The sequence below is a fragment of the Sus scrofa genome, unplaced genomic scaffold (genome assembly GCF_000003025.6).
Source record: "Sus scrofa isolate TJ Tabasco breed Duroc unplaced genomic scaffold, Sscrofa11.1 Contig1734, whole genome shotgun sequence".
NCBI classification, from domain to species: Eukaryota; Metazoa; Chordata; class Mammalia; order Artiodactyla; family Suidae; genus Sus; species Sus scrofa.
This window is the reverse complement of record NW_018084938.1, coordinates 284402-298874: the sequence shown is the minus strand read 5'-3', so window position 1 is coordinate 298874 and position 14473 is coordinate 284402. Positions and strand designations below refer to the sequence as shown.

Below are 14473 nucleotides of genomic sequence, written 5' to 3'. Positions count from 1 at the left end.
GCTAAAGTTACATTCATTCTTATAGTAGTATTAAAAAGCACAGTCTTTCAGAATGATGAAACTGTGAAAACACATTTTCTACAACACTGTAGAAGTTTCTAACTTTGAACCTAATTCTTTTTCTATCACTCATGGTCAGCTTCAAACCTTAACTCATTATTATCAAGCCGTGTAATATTAAACAAGTATCTTAACTCATGTATGCTTGTTTCCCACTTTGAAGGTTATTGCATTATTTAGCAATCAAAATTAATGTGTCCTTGAGTTCCCTGGTGACTCAGTGGGTTAAGGATCCATCGCTGTCACTGCTGTGTCACGGGTTTGATCCCATGTAGGAACATCTACATGCTGAAGACACAACTAATAATAATAATAATAATAATAATAATATAATAATGTATCTTAATATCATGGCACAATATCTGCCACATGGTGAATGTGATCTACATACACTATCGTCATCATCACTGGTATCATTTTTGTTGTCACTATTTCAGATTTCCTCCAACAGCAATCACGGATTTAGCTGAAGGAGATCAGAGTGCTGGGGCCACATGCACCCTCTTGGGCTTCTCAGAATATCCTGACCTCCAGGTTCCCTTGTTCCTGGTGTTCCTCGCCATCTACACAGTCACCATGACAGGGAATCTTGGCAGGATCACCATAATCAGGGTCAGTCCCAATCTGCAAACTCCCATGTACTATTTTCTCAGCCACCTGTCCCTTGTTGACTGCTGTTATTCCCCCACAGTTACTCCCAAACTCTTGAAGAACTTTGTTGTAGAAGTCAGAACTATCTCCTTCATCAGATGCATCATGCAGTTCTTCATATTGTGCTCATTTGCAGTGGCAGAAACATTTATGTTAGCAGTGATGGCCTATGACCAATTTGTGGCAGTTCTTAAGCCTCTTATCCACACAGTGGTCATGTCTCCAAAGCTCTGTGCATCATTAGTGGCCAGACCCTACCCATGGGGTATAGTCGCTCCCTTGATGTTCACCTTTTTCCTCCTGGCATTGTCCTTCTGTGGGTCTAACATCATAAATAATTTTGTCTGTGAGCACTCTGTCATTGTGTCTGTCTCCTGCACTGACCCCTCCATTAGCCAAGTGCTTTGTTTTGTCATCGCCGTATTTAATGAGGAGATCAGCCTTGTAATTATCCTCACTACTTATATACACATTTTGTCACTATCCTAAAAATGCTTTCTGCTGGTGGGCACCAGAAAGCCTTCTCTACTTGTGCCTCCCATCTCACCACCATCACCCTTTTCCATGGGATGGTCCTATTCCTTTATTGTGTACCCAAATCTGAAAACTCATGGCTCATAGTCAAAGTGGGTTCTGCATTTTAGGCAGTGCTGATTCCCATGCTGAATCCTCTGATCTACAGCCTCAGAAACAAAGATGTGAAAGAGAGTGCCAGAAGTGAAAGAGAGTGCCAGGAAGTTAATCAATCGCTTAATACAATGTTGTTGAAGTTTTGTATTTCCAAAAGAAATGTGATCATTACATAGAGCACTGTTCAATGCTTCTCGTAGAGACGGTGATTCCAATTACATAGTCAGCTTATGAGGTTTTTAATCATATAGTCATAAACCACTTTTTGATCATTTGGTTTCTATTCAGTTCAATGTATAGTAAAAGAGCTGTAAACCAAATGTGAAATAACATAAATGTTATGGGTGTATTGGTGTCCCCCCAAAATGTCCACATCCACCCAGAAGCTCAGAATATGACTTTATTTAGAAACAGTATCTTGGCAGATGTAATTAAGGTAAGAATCAAGATAAGATGAAAGTGAACCCTAAATCCAATGCATGTGTCCTTAGACAGAAAAGGACATGCAGAGGTACACAGGGATGAAGGGGTATGAAGATGTAGGCAGAGATTTCCCCTTTTCCAATACCCATCAGGGGGCTTCAGGGGCCACTGGAATCTGAGAATGCAAGGAAGGGAGAGCCCTACCTGCTGCTAGAGTTCAGGCTTCCCAGTCTTGGGAACTGTGAGGTAATACATTTCCATTGTTTAAACCACCAAGTCTGTAGTCATTTCTTCCAGCAACACGAGCAACACAATAAATAACAGACCATAAAATCTTGACTCATACACTGATGCAGTAAATCATTTTTTTTTGAAAAATATTATTCCATTCCATGCAAGTAATCTGAATCTCAGGATTAGAGAGCAATTCTGAAAAGTTGTAGCTGACTCAGAGTGTGAATATGGGCCAATTAGCAATGAGAGCCTGGATGGACCATCACTAAAATGAGGCCAAGTTCTTTACTCCTTTCTTCCTGAGGCCTCCTGTGATTTTACTGTAATACAGGAAATGACGTTAAACAAAATGACCCTGACTTTCAAGGAAAAGTGTGGATTTTATATCTGGAAAGATTAACAGGGGGACTGGAACAAAAATGCACAATTAACTGTTACTAATCCCACATATTTCACAGCCTGATGTGTCAAACTTGATACTGTAAATTTTATTTACTAATACGATATCATAATACATTCAAAAAATTTCTCTAATTATTGTTTTGCTTTCAAAGGTTAATCATTAGTTAACAACATGTTTTACTTGCATGGCATAGATTCATGTGCCAGACAAATATGGCAGGGTTACACTTATTTTAATTGAACTGTCCTCTAAATTGATTATTCATTTGTTGGTCTTAACCCACTAAGTGACTGAGTTAGAAAATAATTCAAAATGTCATCTGTGTTTATTTCTCGCTGACCATAGTCTGTATCACAGAAGTTTCCTTATGATATGTACTGTATAGATGTGTGATATTGTGGTTCCACATCACCTTTGTGATTAAATAATAGCCACATCTCCAGAGCACATGTGTTGGTCTCAAATAAAACACTTAACTTCACCTTATACTATAAAGGTATGTCACCCTACCTTGTGAGTAGGTAGACAACTATAAAACATAAACAGATATCTTACTTTTATTTTTTCTTAGCTATAAAGCAGGTTTCCCATGTGACTACCATAATATTCTGACCAGTTACTAAAGTACCCTATTGTCCATTTTACAGATAATGCCACTCAAAGGCTGGTCTTCATTCTGGACAATGAAATGAAAATTTTCAGTTTTAATTCCATCAGGAAGGATTGTATCTATCTTTCTTCTTTTTTTGTCTTTTGTCTTTTTAAGGTCACACCTACAGAATATAGAGGTTCCCAAGCTAGAGGTCTAATCAGAGATATAGCTGCCGGTCTACACCACAGCCATGACAACATGGGATCCAAGCCATGTCTTCAACCTAGAGCAGAGCTCATGACAATCCTGGATTCTTGACCCACTGAGTGAGGCCAAGGATCAAACCTGCATCCTCATGGATACTAGTTGAGTTTGTTAACCACTGAGCCATGATGAGAACTCCTCACTCCCTCTCTCTCTCTCTCTTTTTTTTAATTTTTTTTTCTAACAGCTGCACCTGTGGCCTATGGAAGTTCCCAGGCCAGGGGTCAAATCAGAGCGGCCGCTGCCAGCTTATGCCACAGCCACAACAATGCCAGATCTGAGACAAATCTGTGACCTATACCACAGATCACAGCAATGCCAGATCCTTAACCCACTGAGCAAGGCCAGGGATCAAACCTGAATCCTCACAAACACTATGTCAGGTTCTTAATCTGCTGAGCCACAGCAGGAACTCCCTGGGACTACATATTTCTGTGTGTGTCTGTGTGTGTGTTGTGTGTGTGTGTGTGTGTGTGTGTGTGTATGTGTGGTATTGGGATGCAAAATGTATAGACACTCCCTTTTCCAAAACACTTATGACAAAGTAATCATTGTCATCCATTTCCCTTCAGAAAGAATCACATTATTCCATACTTTGTGGCACATTGGCTTGCATATGGAGAAAACATGACTTCTCTCTGGACTTGGATTTGTGAATAAAAGAGGAAGAAGGTGATAAAAGACAACATAGAAAAAGGCAGAAAAAAGTGCCTGAATCTATTCATTTATTTTTATTTGGCCAAATTACCAAAATTTCCATCAAACCAAGATAATCATTGGTTTTAAAGCCTTATTCCTCTTGCACACCATTGAGGTGTGCATGAAAACTCAGATATTGGTGCTGTGGTCCATGATGGACCCAAAGAGTCTGCATTTCTAATAGACTTCCAAGTAAGTGATCTGGTATTACATGACATTGGACCAGACTCTGAAAAGTAGGAATCTAAACAGACATTTTTATTTCAGGTAAAATTCAGCTGGTTTAGATGCATGTCGGATTGTGTATGGAGTCATCAGATGCCTCTTAATGTCAACTCCCCCTTTCCCCTTTCTTCCATAGGCAACAGTTTGACTAGTTATTAAACTGATTTAAGTTATGACTGAAATAAAATAATTTTAATCATGAAATTTTGATAATTTCACAAACTTTATAACCAGCATGTTTCCTTAATGTGAAATATTTAAATTAGAGAAATAAAGCCTTCATAACCTTGGGTCTTAGTACACTCCCTTTTTAAATTTTCTTTAAAGTTTTTAAATCTTTGTAGAAGTTAGAAAGGCAAGAAACATACTCAAGCAGGGCTTTGTTGTATATTTTAAGAGTAATAGCTTTTACTTTAAGGGAAATGGGGAAATACGTAGGATTTTAGAAGAGTGATATGATGTAGCCTAAATTTTAAAAGCAACATGTCTAATGTTGAGAACAAACTGTGAGAGAAGAAAAGGGATAGAAATCAGAAGCATGTTAAGTATATGTATATAGTGTACAAAAGATGATGAATTCTGCTTCTCTCTTTCCTCCTAAACCACACACAATTCTTACAAAAAAAGTCTAAGTTTTAGCAGCACTGGTCTTAAATGCTTCCTGAACACTTGTAAGCCCCCGAAAGCTCACAGTTGTCCTATACAGTTGTGTTCCATCCTCCTGGCTGGATACCACAGTTGGGTATAGACTCTTCCCTACACTCATCCTCTTGATTGTATTGCCTGCTCTGAGCTCATCATAGTTAATATGTTTTGCATGAATATTTTGTTGCCCTTTTGTATCCTGTTCATTTTATCAAGATAATGTGTTTATTTTAGCCAATTTCAATGACTTAAGAAAGTTCACAGTCGTCATTTCCTAGCTTTCCTTTCGATCATTTTCCTAAAGGCACTTTCTACCTGGGAGCAACACAGAGTCCTCCCTACCTGTGTCGTCCACCACCATCATCCTTTCTCTTCATAGTATGCTAAACTCCAAATGCTCATTGGGAATTGTTCCAGGAGGGTCTGTGTTTTTACACTGTGCTAATCCCTACGCTAATCTCACTGATATATACCTTGAGATACTAAAGTGTGAACGATCCTGTGAGTAAGTTAATAGGCTCCAAAATATTTTAGTGCTCAATCTAATATTGATAAATATTTCCTGTGAAATTATTTATGGGCCTATTCAAATGTTACCTTCCCATAAATTCTTCCCTAAAAACTATAATGAGAGAGTCAAACCTTGTCCATTTGATCCGACTTAACTTTTTTTCATAATAATTGATGATACGGTTAGGGCATGCAATGTTTTGTCTCTTGTTTGTTTCTCTCAGTAGAATATAAACTCTAAGAGTGGAAATTTCTTATATTATTATTATTGTACTTTATATCTCTACTGCTTAGAAAGTACCTAGAAAACACATTTGACCTTCAGTGGCTACTATCTGGATGAATAAAAGAAGAAAGGAAATATACATTTCAGATGAAACTGATAATATTCAGTATTATGTTTTGTTCACTTAGGTAAGACTTTAGGTATTGTCTCCGCAATGAATACAGTTGTCACTTGAGATTCAAAAAGCTAAACAAATGCAAATAATACACTCAAATTAACTGTGATTATTTATGTGAATGCTTCTGCTGATCATTGAACTGTGGAAGATATTTCTAGTCTAATTTTAAGTGCTTAGCTGTAGTTGGATATCCTATAGCCACTTACCAATCTTGCAGTTGTTAGAACCATAAAAATGATGCTTCCACCATCAATGGTGTCTCTTATAATTAGGCTGAGAATAGTTTTAAAAAACTGGTCATGCTTAATTTAAATATCCTTCCTTTTCAGATTTTAGCACAGATTTCAGAAAAATTGAAGAGTTTATTCAGCAATATAGTTAATATTTCAGGCAATATTGGCTCATTGAATTATTTAGACTCAAGAATTCAAACCTTTAAGGCTGTAGGTATAATTGATAAATAATATCCATAGATTAGATGGACCCTGGTTCGCCATAATGGGAGAAAGTTGTGTATAGCTTTGATTAAGTACCAGAACACTTCTGGATCATTCCATATATTTCTGGCTAAATTTCTTTGGGGCACTGGCCAAGCAATAATTTTGCTTGTTGTAAAGACTGAAATAATAATGTATCACCACCAGAATTCTTGAAGTATAGAACGTCAAAAATATTTAAGATTCATAAATAATTATGCACAATTCACAAGAAAAAGTGTCTGAAATATGTAAGTAGTCTGCAAAATATCTATGCAAAGCCCTCTGTAAAAAATAATTTCTATTAAGAAATCTTGGAGTTCCCTTTGTGGCTCAGGAGGTTAAGCACTCAACATTACCTCTATAAGGATGCTGGTTTGATCCCTGGCCGCAATCAGTGGGTTAAGAATTTGGCATTGCCACAAGCTATGGCATAGATTACAGATGTGGCTCAGATCTGGTGTTGACATGGCTGTGGTGTGATTTGCAGCTGTAGCTCCAGTTCAGCCTTTTGCCCAGGAACTTTCATATGCTGTGGGTGCATAAAAAGAGAGAGAAAAAAAGAATTCTTATAGGAGTTTCCACTGTGGTGCATTGGGTTAGGGATTCACCATTGTTTCTGTGGTGGTGTGGGTTTAATCCCTGGACCAGCACAGTAAGTTAAGGATCCAGTGCGGCTGTAGCTGTGGTGTAGGTATGGTTGCATTTGAGGCTTGAATTCAATCCATGGCCCAGGAACTTCCACACACATCAGGTGCAGCCTTAAAAACAAAACAAATGAACAAAAAAGGCCTCTCTTAAGACAATAAAGAAAATTTATTTGCAGTTTCGGAGTAGGCAAACACTCAAAAAGTGAAATAAATGTTACCACATTAAAATTAAAGCATATGTCATTGAAGAACGTGGGGATATTAAAAAAGAGAAGACTCAGAAGGAGAGAAAAAATTTGGAACATATTTAAAAGACTAAAGATCAACCTCTAGGAGTTCCCATCGTGGCGCAGTGGTTAACGAATCCGACTAGGAACCATAAGGTTGCGGGTTCAATCCCTGGCCTTGCTCAGTGGGTTAAGGATCTGGTGTTGCCGTGAGCTGTGGTGTAGGTTGCAGACGTGGCTCGGATCCTGCATTGCTGTGTCTCTGGTGTAGGCCGGTGACTACAGCTCCGATTCAACCCCTAGCCTGGGAACCTCCATATGCCACAGGAAGTGGCCTTAGAAAAGGCAAAAATACAAAAAAATTCAATATCTATAATAAATATGTGCTAAATATCAATATTGCAATATCCATGACAAATTAATTGGGAAAGTCATTAAAGAAAGTGATAGTACTGGGAAAATAAAACAAATCATCTTCAGTTTTTCCTTGTGTATCCTCTAAATATTATTTTCTGTGTATATCATGTTATGAGAAAAAGGGGGCAAATCACTGCTCTGGAGAAACTCAAACACATATGCACAAAAAGAGGTCTACAAAAGCTCTTAAAGGAGTTCCATTGTGGTGCAGTAGGTTAAGGATCCAACATTGTCCCTAAAGCAGCTTGGGTCACTGCTGTAGTATGGGTTTGATCCCTGGCCTAGTAACTTCCATATGCCTCAGGTATAGCCAAAAAAAAAAAAAGATTCCATTGTATATAGCTTATAATTTAAAAAAAGCAAATAGCAAAATAAATATTAAAAATAGTTACATTGAACTATACAAGTTAAAATTATATTAGAAAAAATATACCAGTTAGTATAAATATTATTCAAAATCATTTAAATAGTTGAGAATTACAATGAAAGTGTTCCCTGGTTGCCTAGTGGTTAAGGATTTGGCATTGCCATCACTGTGGCACAGGTTCAATTCTGCATACTGAGGGAAAGGCCAAAAAAAAGTGCAATGAATACTACACACACACACACACACACACACACACACACACACACATATGTATATTAGTTATGAATATTCACTTAGGAACAAAATAAATTGTATCATGAAAATTAAAATCACCAAATTAAAGATGAAGTTAGCACTGAGGAGGGAGAGGGGTATGAAATATCTGGAGGTTATGAAAGGGTCTTTGATCTGTAATGTAGTTTCTAAAAAACAAGTACATGTTAATTTGTTTCAAGTCAACCTCTCAAGTACTTTATAGGGAAAAAAAATCACAACAAAATGTTTCAGTGTTCTTTCATTCTGCCCCAAGGGAGATCATTAAACTGGAGCAAAATATCTTTTTCTAAGAAGCAATTACCTTTCAATACTCAGGGAGCTTGGAGTCAGTAAAACAACCTGTCTTCATATGTAGTTTGCTTGTTTACACCCATTATGACCGATTTCTCTGGTGTAAACCCAAAACTGTTTATGCTTTTATAAGGCAAGAAATTTCACATGTAGAAGGTTAGCAAGTTTCAAATCGTAAATGGTTCATATTTAAAGGTATATTGGTAGAGAATAAAAGAAACTCTAGAAAATTAAAGTATAAAAAAGCTCTTTAACTGAGCTTATTCGGTATTCTGAAATTATCTCATTGAAAAAAATTACGAAGTCTCAGCTAAAAGAAGGGAGTCACCTTGATTTACAACATAATTATAATGTTCTTCATTTTCCTAAAAGAGGTAACGTATTATTTCCAAAAAACATACAAATGACCAATATATACACGAAAACATACTCAACATCACTATTAGGGAACTGGAAATCAAACCCAAAATGAGAGTTATCACCTCATACCTGTTAGAATGCTTATTATCCAAAACACAAAAAAGATAGAAGAAATGCTAAAATGGCTTAGTTTCTAGTAAGGAAAAGACAGAATCCTGGTGCACTATGGATAAGAATGTAAATTTGTATAACCACTGTGGAAAATAGTATGGAAATTCCTTAAAAAAAGGTAAATTAAAATGAAAATAGAACTACCATATGATCCAACAATCTCATTTCTGAGTATCTATCCAAAGGAAATGAAATTACAACTTTTTATTTTTTTTTCCACTGTGCTTGCAGCATATGGAAGTTCCTGGGCCAGGGATTGAGCCCAAGACACATCTGTGACCTATACTGAAACTACAGAAATGTCAGATCTTTAACCCACTGCACCACAGCAGGAACACATTTTTTTAAAAATAACTATATCTTTTTTTTTTTTTTTTGATGGGCACACCTGTGGCATGTGCAAGTTCCCACTAGGTGTTCAAGCACAGCTGCAGCTTCTGGCCTACCCCACAGCCACACCAATGCAGGATCCGAGCCATATCTGTGACCTATACCACAGGTCACAGCAACTCCAGATCCTTAACCCACTGAGCGAGTCCAGGGATTGAACCTGTGTCCTCATGGATCCTAGTCAGGTTCGTTACCACTGAGTCACAGTGGGAATGCCTAAGTCACTATATCCTGAAGAGATATCTGCTCCTCCATACCTGGTGCAGAATTATTCACGATAGCCAAGACATGGAAACCACTTAAATATCCGTTAAAGAACGAATGGATAAAGAATTATATAAAGCTGGAAAAAGAGTTAAGAGCTAATCTATTCTCTTTATTCAGTGGGGCAGATGATACATATAGAAAACATAAAGATCAAATAAATAAGAATAGAAATACTAAATGATTGTAACACCAGGTCCTGAGAGAGGGGAAGTATTTCCTCTTAATTAGGAGCATTGCCTAGCACTTCATGGAGCTTAATGAAAGAAGATAAATAAATAAATACTGAATATACAAACATATAAATGCATACATACATACACACATACATAAAATGTCTTCACTGAGCAAAAGTAGAGGATTACTGTGATAGATTGAAGAAGGACCCCAAAGATACCCAGGCTTTAAACTCTGGAATCTGTGAATGTTACCTTTTAACCAAAAGGGACTTTACAGATATGATTACAGATTTTGAGATAGAAATATTGTCCTTCATTATCTGACCTGATCCTAAATATGAGTGTCTCTATAAAAGGGAGGAAAGGGGAATTTGTTAGGGAAGAGGTAGAGATGTAACCATGGAAGCAAAGATTGGATACTGCAGCCATAAGCCAAGGAATGTCAGCAGCCAGCAGAAGAAGCAAGGAATGGATGTCCTCTGGAACATCCAGAAGGAACCAGCTTTGCAGACTCCTTAAGGCCCATGAGACTCTTTTTGGACAACTTGCCTGCAAGAACTCAAGATGATAATTAATGTGGTATTTTAAACCACAGCATTTTTGGTAAATTTATTATTGTAGTGACAGGAAACAAATACAGTAATCTTTCTAAATAATGAAAACTGAAAGATGCATGATCAGAGACTAAATAAATATGACCACATTGACTAATCTCTTAGCCAAAGAGTTGGGACAAGAACATCACAAGAAAATCAGAAAACTTACTTAAAGTGAGGAGTATGTTCCTATTCAGTCCAGGACATTAAGAATCAGACTGACCTCTGTCTAGGAAAATCATGGAGAAAAAGGAAAATGGTTATTGTGAGGATGTCTCTGGAGTGTTTCCTTATTCCTATGATGGAAACGAGGTTACAGTGATACTCAAAGAAAGTAATTATGCTGTTTCAGAACACTGGCCCAGGTAAGCCTAAATATTTCTCTCCACAGTGTTGATCAAAACTTTTCTTGAAATATAAAATAAGTCCTATTTGAATACTATTCAAAACAGCCTGGGGCATGTTTCAAAAACTTATTTATCCCCTCCCAAAAAAAAAAGAAAAAAAAAAAGAAAAGGAAGACAGTTTTATAGAATTGACAAGGTAGTTTTGTGAGCTATATAGAAAGAGACATTTGTTTAGCTTACTAGATATTTTATACAAACTAAATGAAAGAGCAATGATGAGTTCAACCATGAGGAGGGAGAGGAACCCATTGTAGTATTTTTCTCTGATTTCATTTGGACAGAAATCACCTACTTATGGAATCCCATTACACACAGAGTAGCTGACTGTGAATTGATTTGTGTTCTCTTTATGATAACTCACACACAAAACATATCTCAACCAAAGACTTTCTAGGAAAATAATCACATCAATGGGTACAGTGAGTGTAAAAAAATATTTTTTCATCCAAACTTCAGGAAAGTATATCTGAATCTTGTCATTTTTTGGTAAATGAGAAATAGATCCAGAACAGAATAGGTATTATACTATGTATTCAAGAAATAGACAAATCAAAATGCAAAGAAAATGTTGTGACTCAGCTTCTAATTGTGAACCTCAATTTATACATATATATAAAATGTTGCCTTTCCTTAGGTTAGTTTTATTAATTCCAGAGGGCATTTCAGTTATGTGCAAACAAAGCCTAGTAGTCAATTTGAAGCAACTGTTACTCTGTGTAATTTTAAAGAAATTCCAGTCATTAAAATGGTAAAAGAGACCTGTCATTTGCTTTAATGACCTGTTTTGATGCTTGTGGGGAATAAATTGCCAGTGATCCTCCAGAGTTTGAGTCCCCAAGGGCTACAAAGGTCGATGTAAGAAACTAGGTGCTCCAGAAATACCCACTTTACAGAGAAACGGGGTGGGGGGTGACCTGCTTCTCTGTAGCAGGTAAGTTTTCAGGCTGTTTATGAAGCAGTAAAAGGATTACTTTCTTTATATGGTAACTAGGATCTTTTTTAACTTTTCTTTTTATGTTAATTCACTGTAAATGCTATCCAATCCTGAGTCCAATAATATTAAAGAAAGAAGTGAACAATCATGCAGAGTTGGCCTCCTGACAAGTGGAAGCTATTTCACAAATAAGATAACCTCCTGGATGTAAATATTTATACATATTGCTCTATATGCACCATAATTTGATATATAAATTTTCACAAGAATGAGGACAATTATTAGTTTTTAATGGCTGCACTTGCAGCATATGGAAATTTCCAGGTCAGGGATTGAATCCAAACCATACCTGCCACCTATGCTGCAGCTGTGGCAAAACAATATCCTTTAACCCACTGCACTGGGCCAGAAATTGAACCCATACCTCTTCAGGGACCTGAACCAGCTATGGTCAGATTCTTAACCCAGTGTGCCCCAATTGGAACTCTGGGAACTAGTTAATTCTGAAGGAATTCTTACCTGATATGTCTTGTGGGCCTTAAGAGATATATATACAATGGAAGATAATTCATAGTCTATAAATGTTAATGAAGTATACACTCCATTCAGAATTCAAAATGAGCCCTTGTCCTCCTCAGCAGCTGAAATATTCCTTGAGAGAATTAGCCATCACCGAACAAAAGGTGCTAAAATGGGATTGCTATGTTCTGTTCTTAGATTTCTCTTCTAATTTACTTTATCCTTAGAAGAGAAACATATTGATTTGTGTATGCAGGCAGAATATACTAGCAATGCATGTTGTTCTTTGCAGCCAGCATGTTATGTTTTTTCTTAGACTCCTTCACTAGTTTATGCATTTATGTGCAAATGTTTTCTAACAGTTATGTGCATGTTATGTTACTAGCTAATGGGTGGATTTATACAGTATAATATGATAAGTATTTCATATGGAAATACCAATTGCAATGGGAGAGCAAGGACATTTCAGAGACTCAGCTTGGTTTAGTATATCCTTAGCCGTTATGTGTATGAGGCATGCTCTGTTTGGAAGAAACTAGGGTTTAAGATGGATAATTCTTTCTCCTCATTTTCCTTAGTCCACTGTAGAATGTCATGACATGTTTTCCACTCATTTCTGTATATCTTCTCTTTGTCAGGAACAACTCTCTTCCCCCACCCCTTCTTTTCAAAGACATTATGCTAATGGCTTCAAGAAACTTGAGTGTGGAGACAACCTTTGCCCTCTTGGGTTTCACAGATTACCCAGAGCTTCAGATTCCCCTCTTCCTCGTGTTTCTGATCATGTACATTATCACCCTGGTAGGAAATCTTGGGATGATAGTAATCATCAAAATTAACCCCAAGTTTCACACCCCCATGTACTTTGTCCTTAGTCACCTTTCTTTTTCTGATTTTTGTTACTCTTCCATTTTTATTCCCAAAGCTCCTGAAGAACTTGGTCATGGCTGATAAAATCATCTTCTACTCTAGCTGCATGTTGCAGTACTTCCTGTCCTGCACTGCTGTGGTGACAGACAGTGTCCTTCTTGCTGGCAGTGATGGCCTATGACTGCTTTGTGGCCATCTGCAATCCCCTGCTTTATACAGTGGTCATGTCACAGAGGCTCTGTGCCCTGCTGGTGGCTGCGTCATATCTCCGGGGTATGTTTAGCCCCTTGGTACTCCTTTGCTATGCTCTCCAATTGAACTTTTCTGGGCATCACATAATCAACCACTTTTTCTGTGAATACACGGCTCTCATTGCTGTCTCGAGCTCCAACATATGCATTCCCCACCTGCTACTCTTTGGCTTTGCCACCTTCAATGAGGTGAGTACACTGCTTTTAATCCTCACTTCCTATGTCTTCATTTTTGTTACGGTCCTAAACATCCATTCTGTCAGTGGTCGCCGCAAGGCCTTCTCCACCTGCGCCTCCCACCTGACCGCTATCACCATCTTCCACGGGACCATCCTTTCCCTGTACTGTGTGCCCAACTCCCAGAACTCTCGACAGACTGTCAAAGTGGCCTCTGTAACTTACACAGTGGTCAACCCCATGCTGAACCCTCTGATCTACAGCCTGAGGAATAAAGATGTGAAGGATGCCTTCCAGAAATTAATAGACACAAAAGTCTCATTTCACTGATGTCAAGGGGCGTCTTAAATCTCCATGAAAAATAGGAGCAGAGCCTTCTATAACCCATAGCATATACTTGCATGAGGTTTTTATAGATGTCTGTGATGTTAATATGTTAATTTGGTTAGTTCAAATCACTTGGTAATGCAAAGGAAGTAAATTCTGGGACTAATTTGACATGAGTTTGGTCATAAAGCATCTATTTCTTCAAATTCTCTAAAAGCAAACAAATAAAATATTACAAAGCAAAAGCAAAGATTCAATGTGGGGCACTGGTGATTGGATGATGTTAACTCATCATAGAAAAGGATTTTCTTTTTTGTTGCTGCCTATGACAATGACTCACTTGCCCTTAAAGTTTCTTGTATTGCATCTCACTGAAGCATCGTGTAATTGTTGAGAGATAAGATGGATATGCTGTGTGATAAAAGTGAGGGGACACTTTTATTTATTTTCTGATACTTTCATCCTTTGGGTTCTATGGATTCCATTGATGGACAGTCTTATACTTCAGTCAGCTTACGTGTAGAAGTACAGAGGGCAAGGACACTTAGACCAATTGTGTAGGTGAGGACACAGAGGTTCAAGAA

The 14473-nt window shown here is 37.5% G+C and overlaps 2 pseudogenes; both read left to right on the top strand.

Moving 5' to 3' along the window:
* Positions 1-429: 429 nt before the first annotated feature.
* LOC100519593 lies at positions 430-5360 on the top strand (annotated as a pseudogene).
* A 7582-nt stretch (positions 5361-12942) lies between these two features.
* On the top strand, positions 12943-13892 carry LOC110258256 (annotated as a pseudogene).
* Positions 13893-14473: the final 581 nt, after the last annotated feature.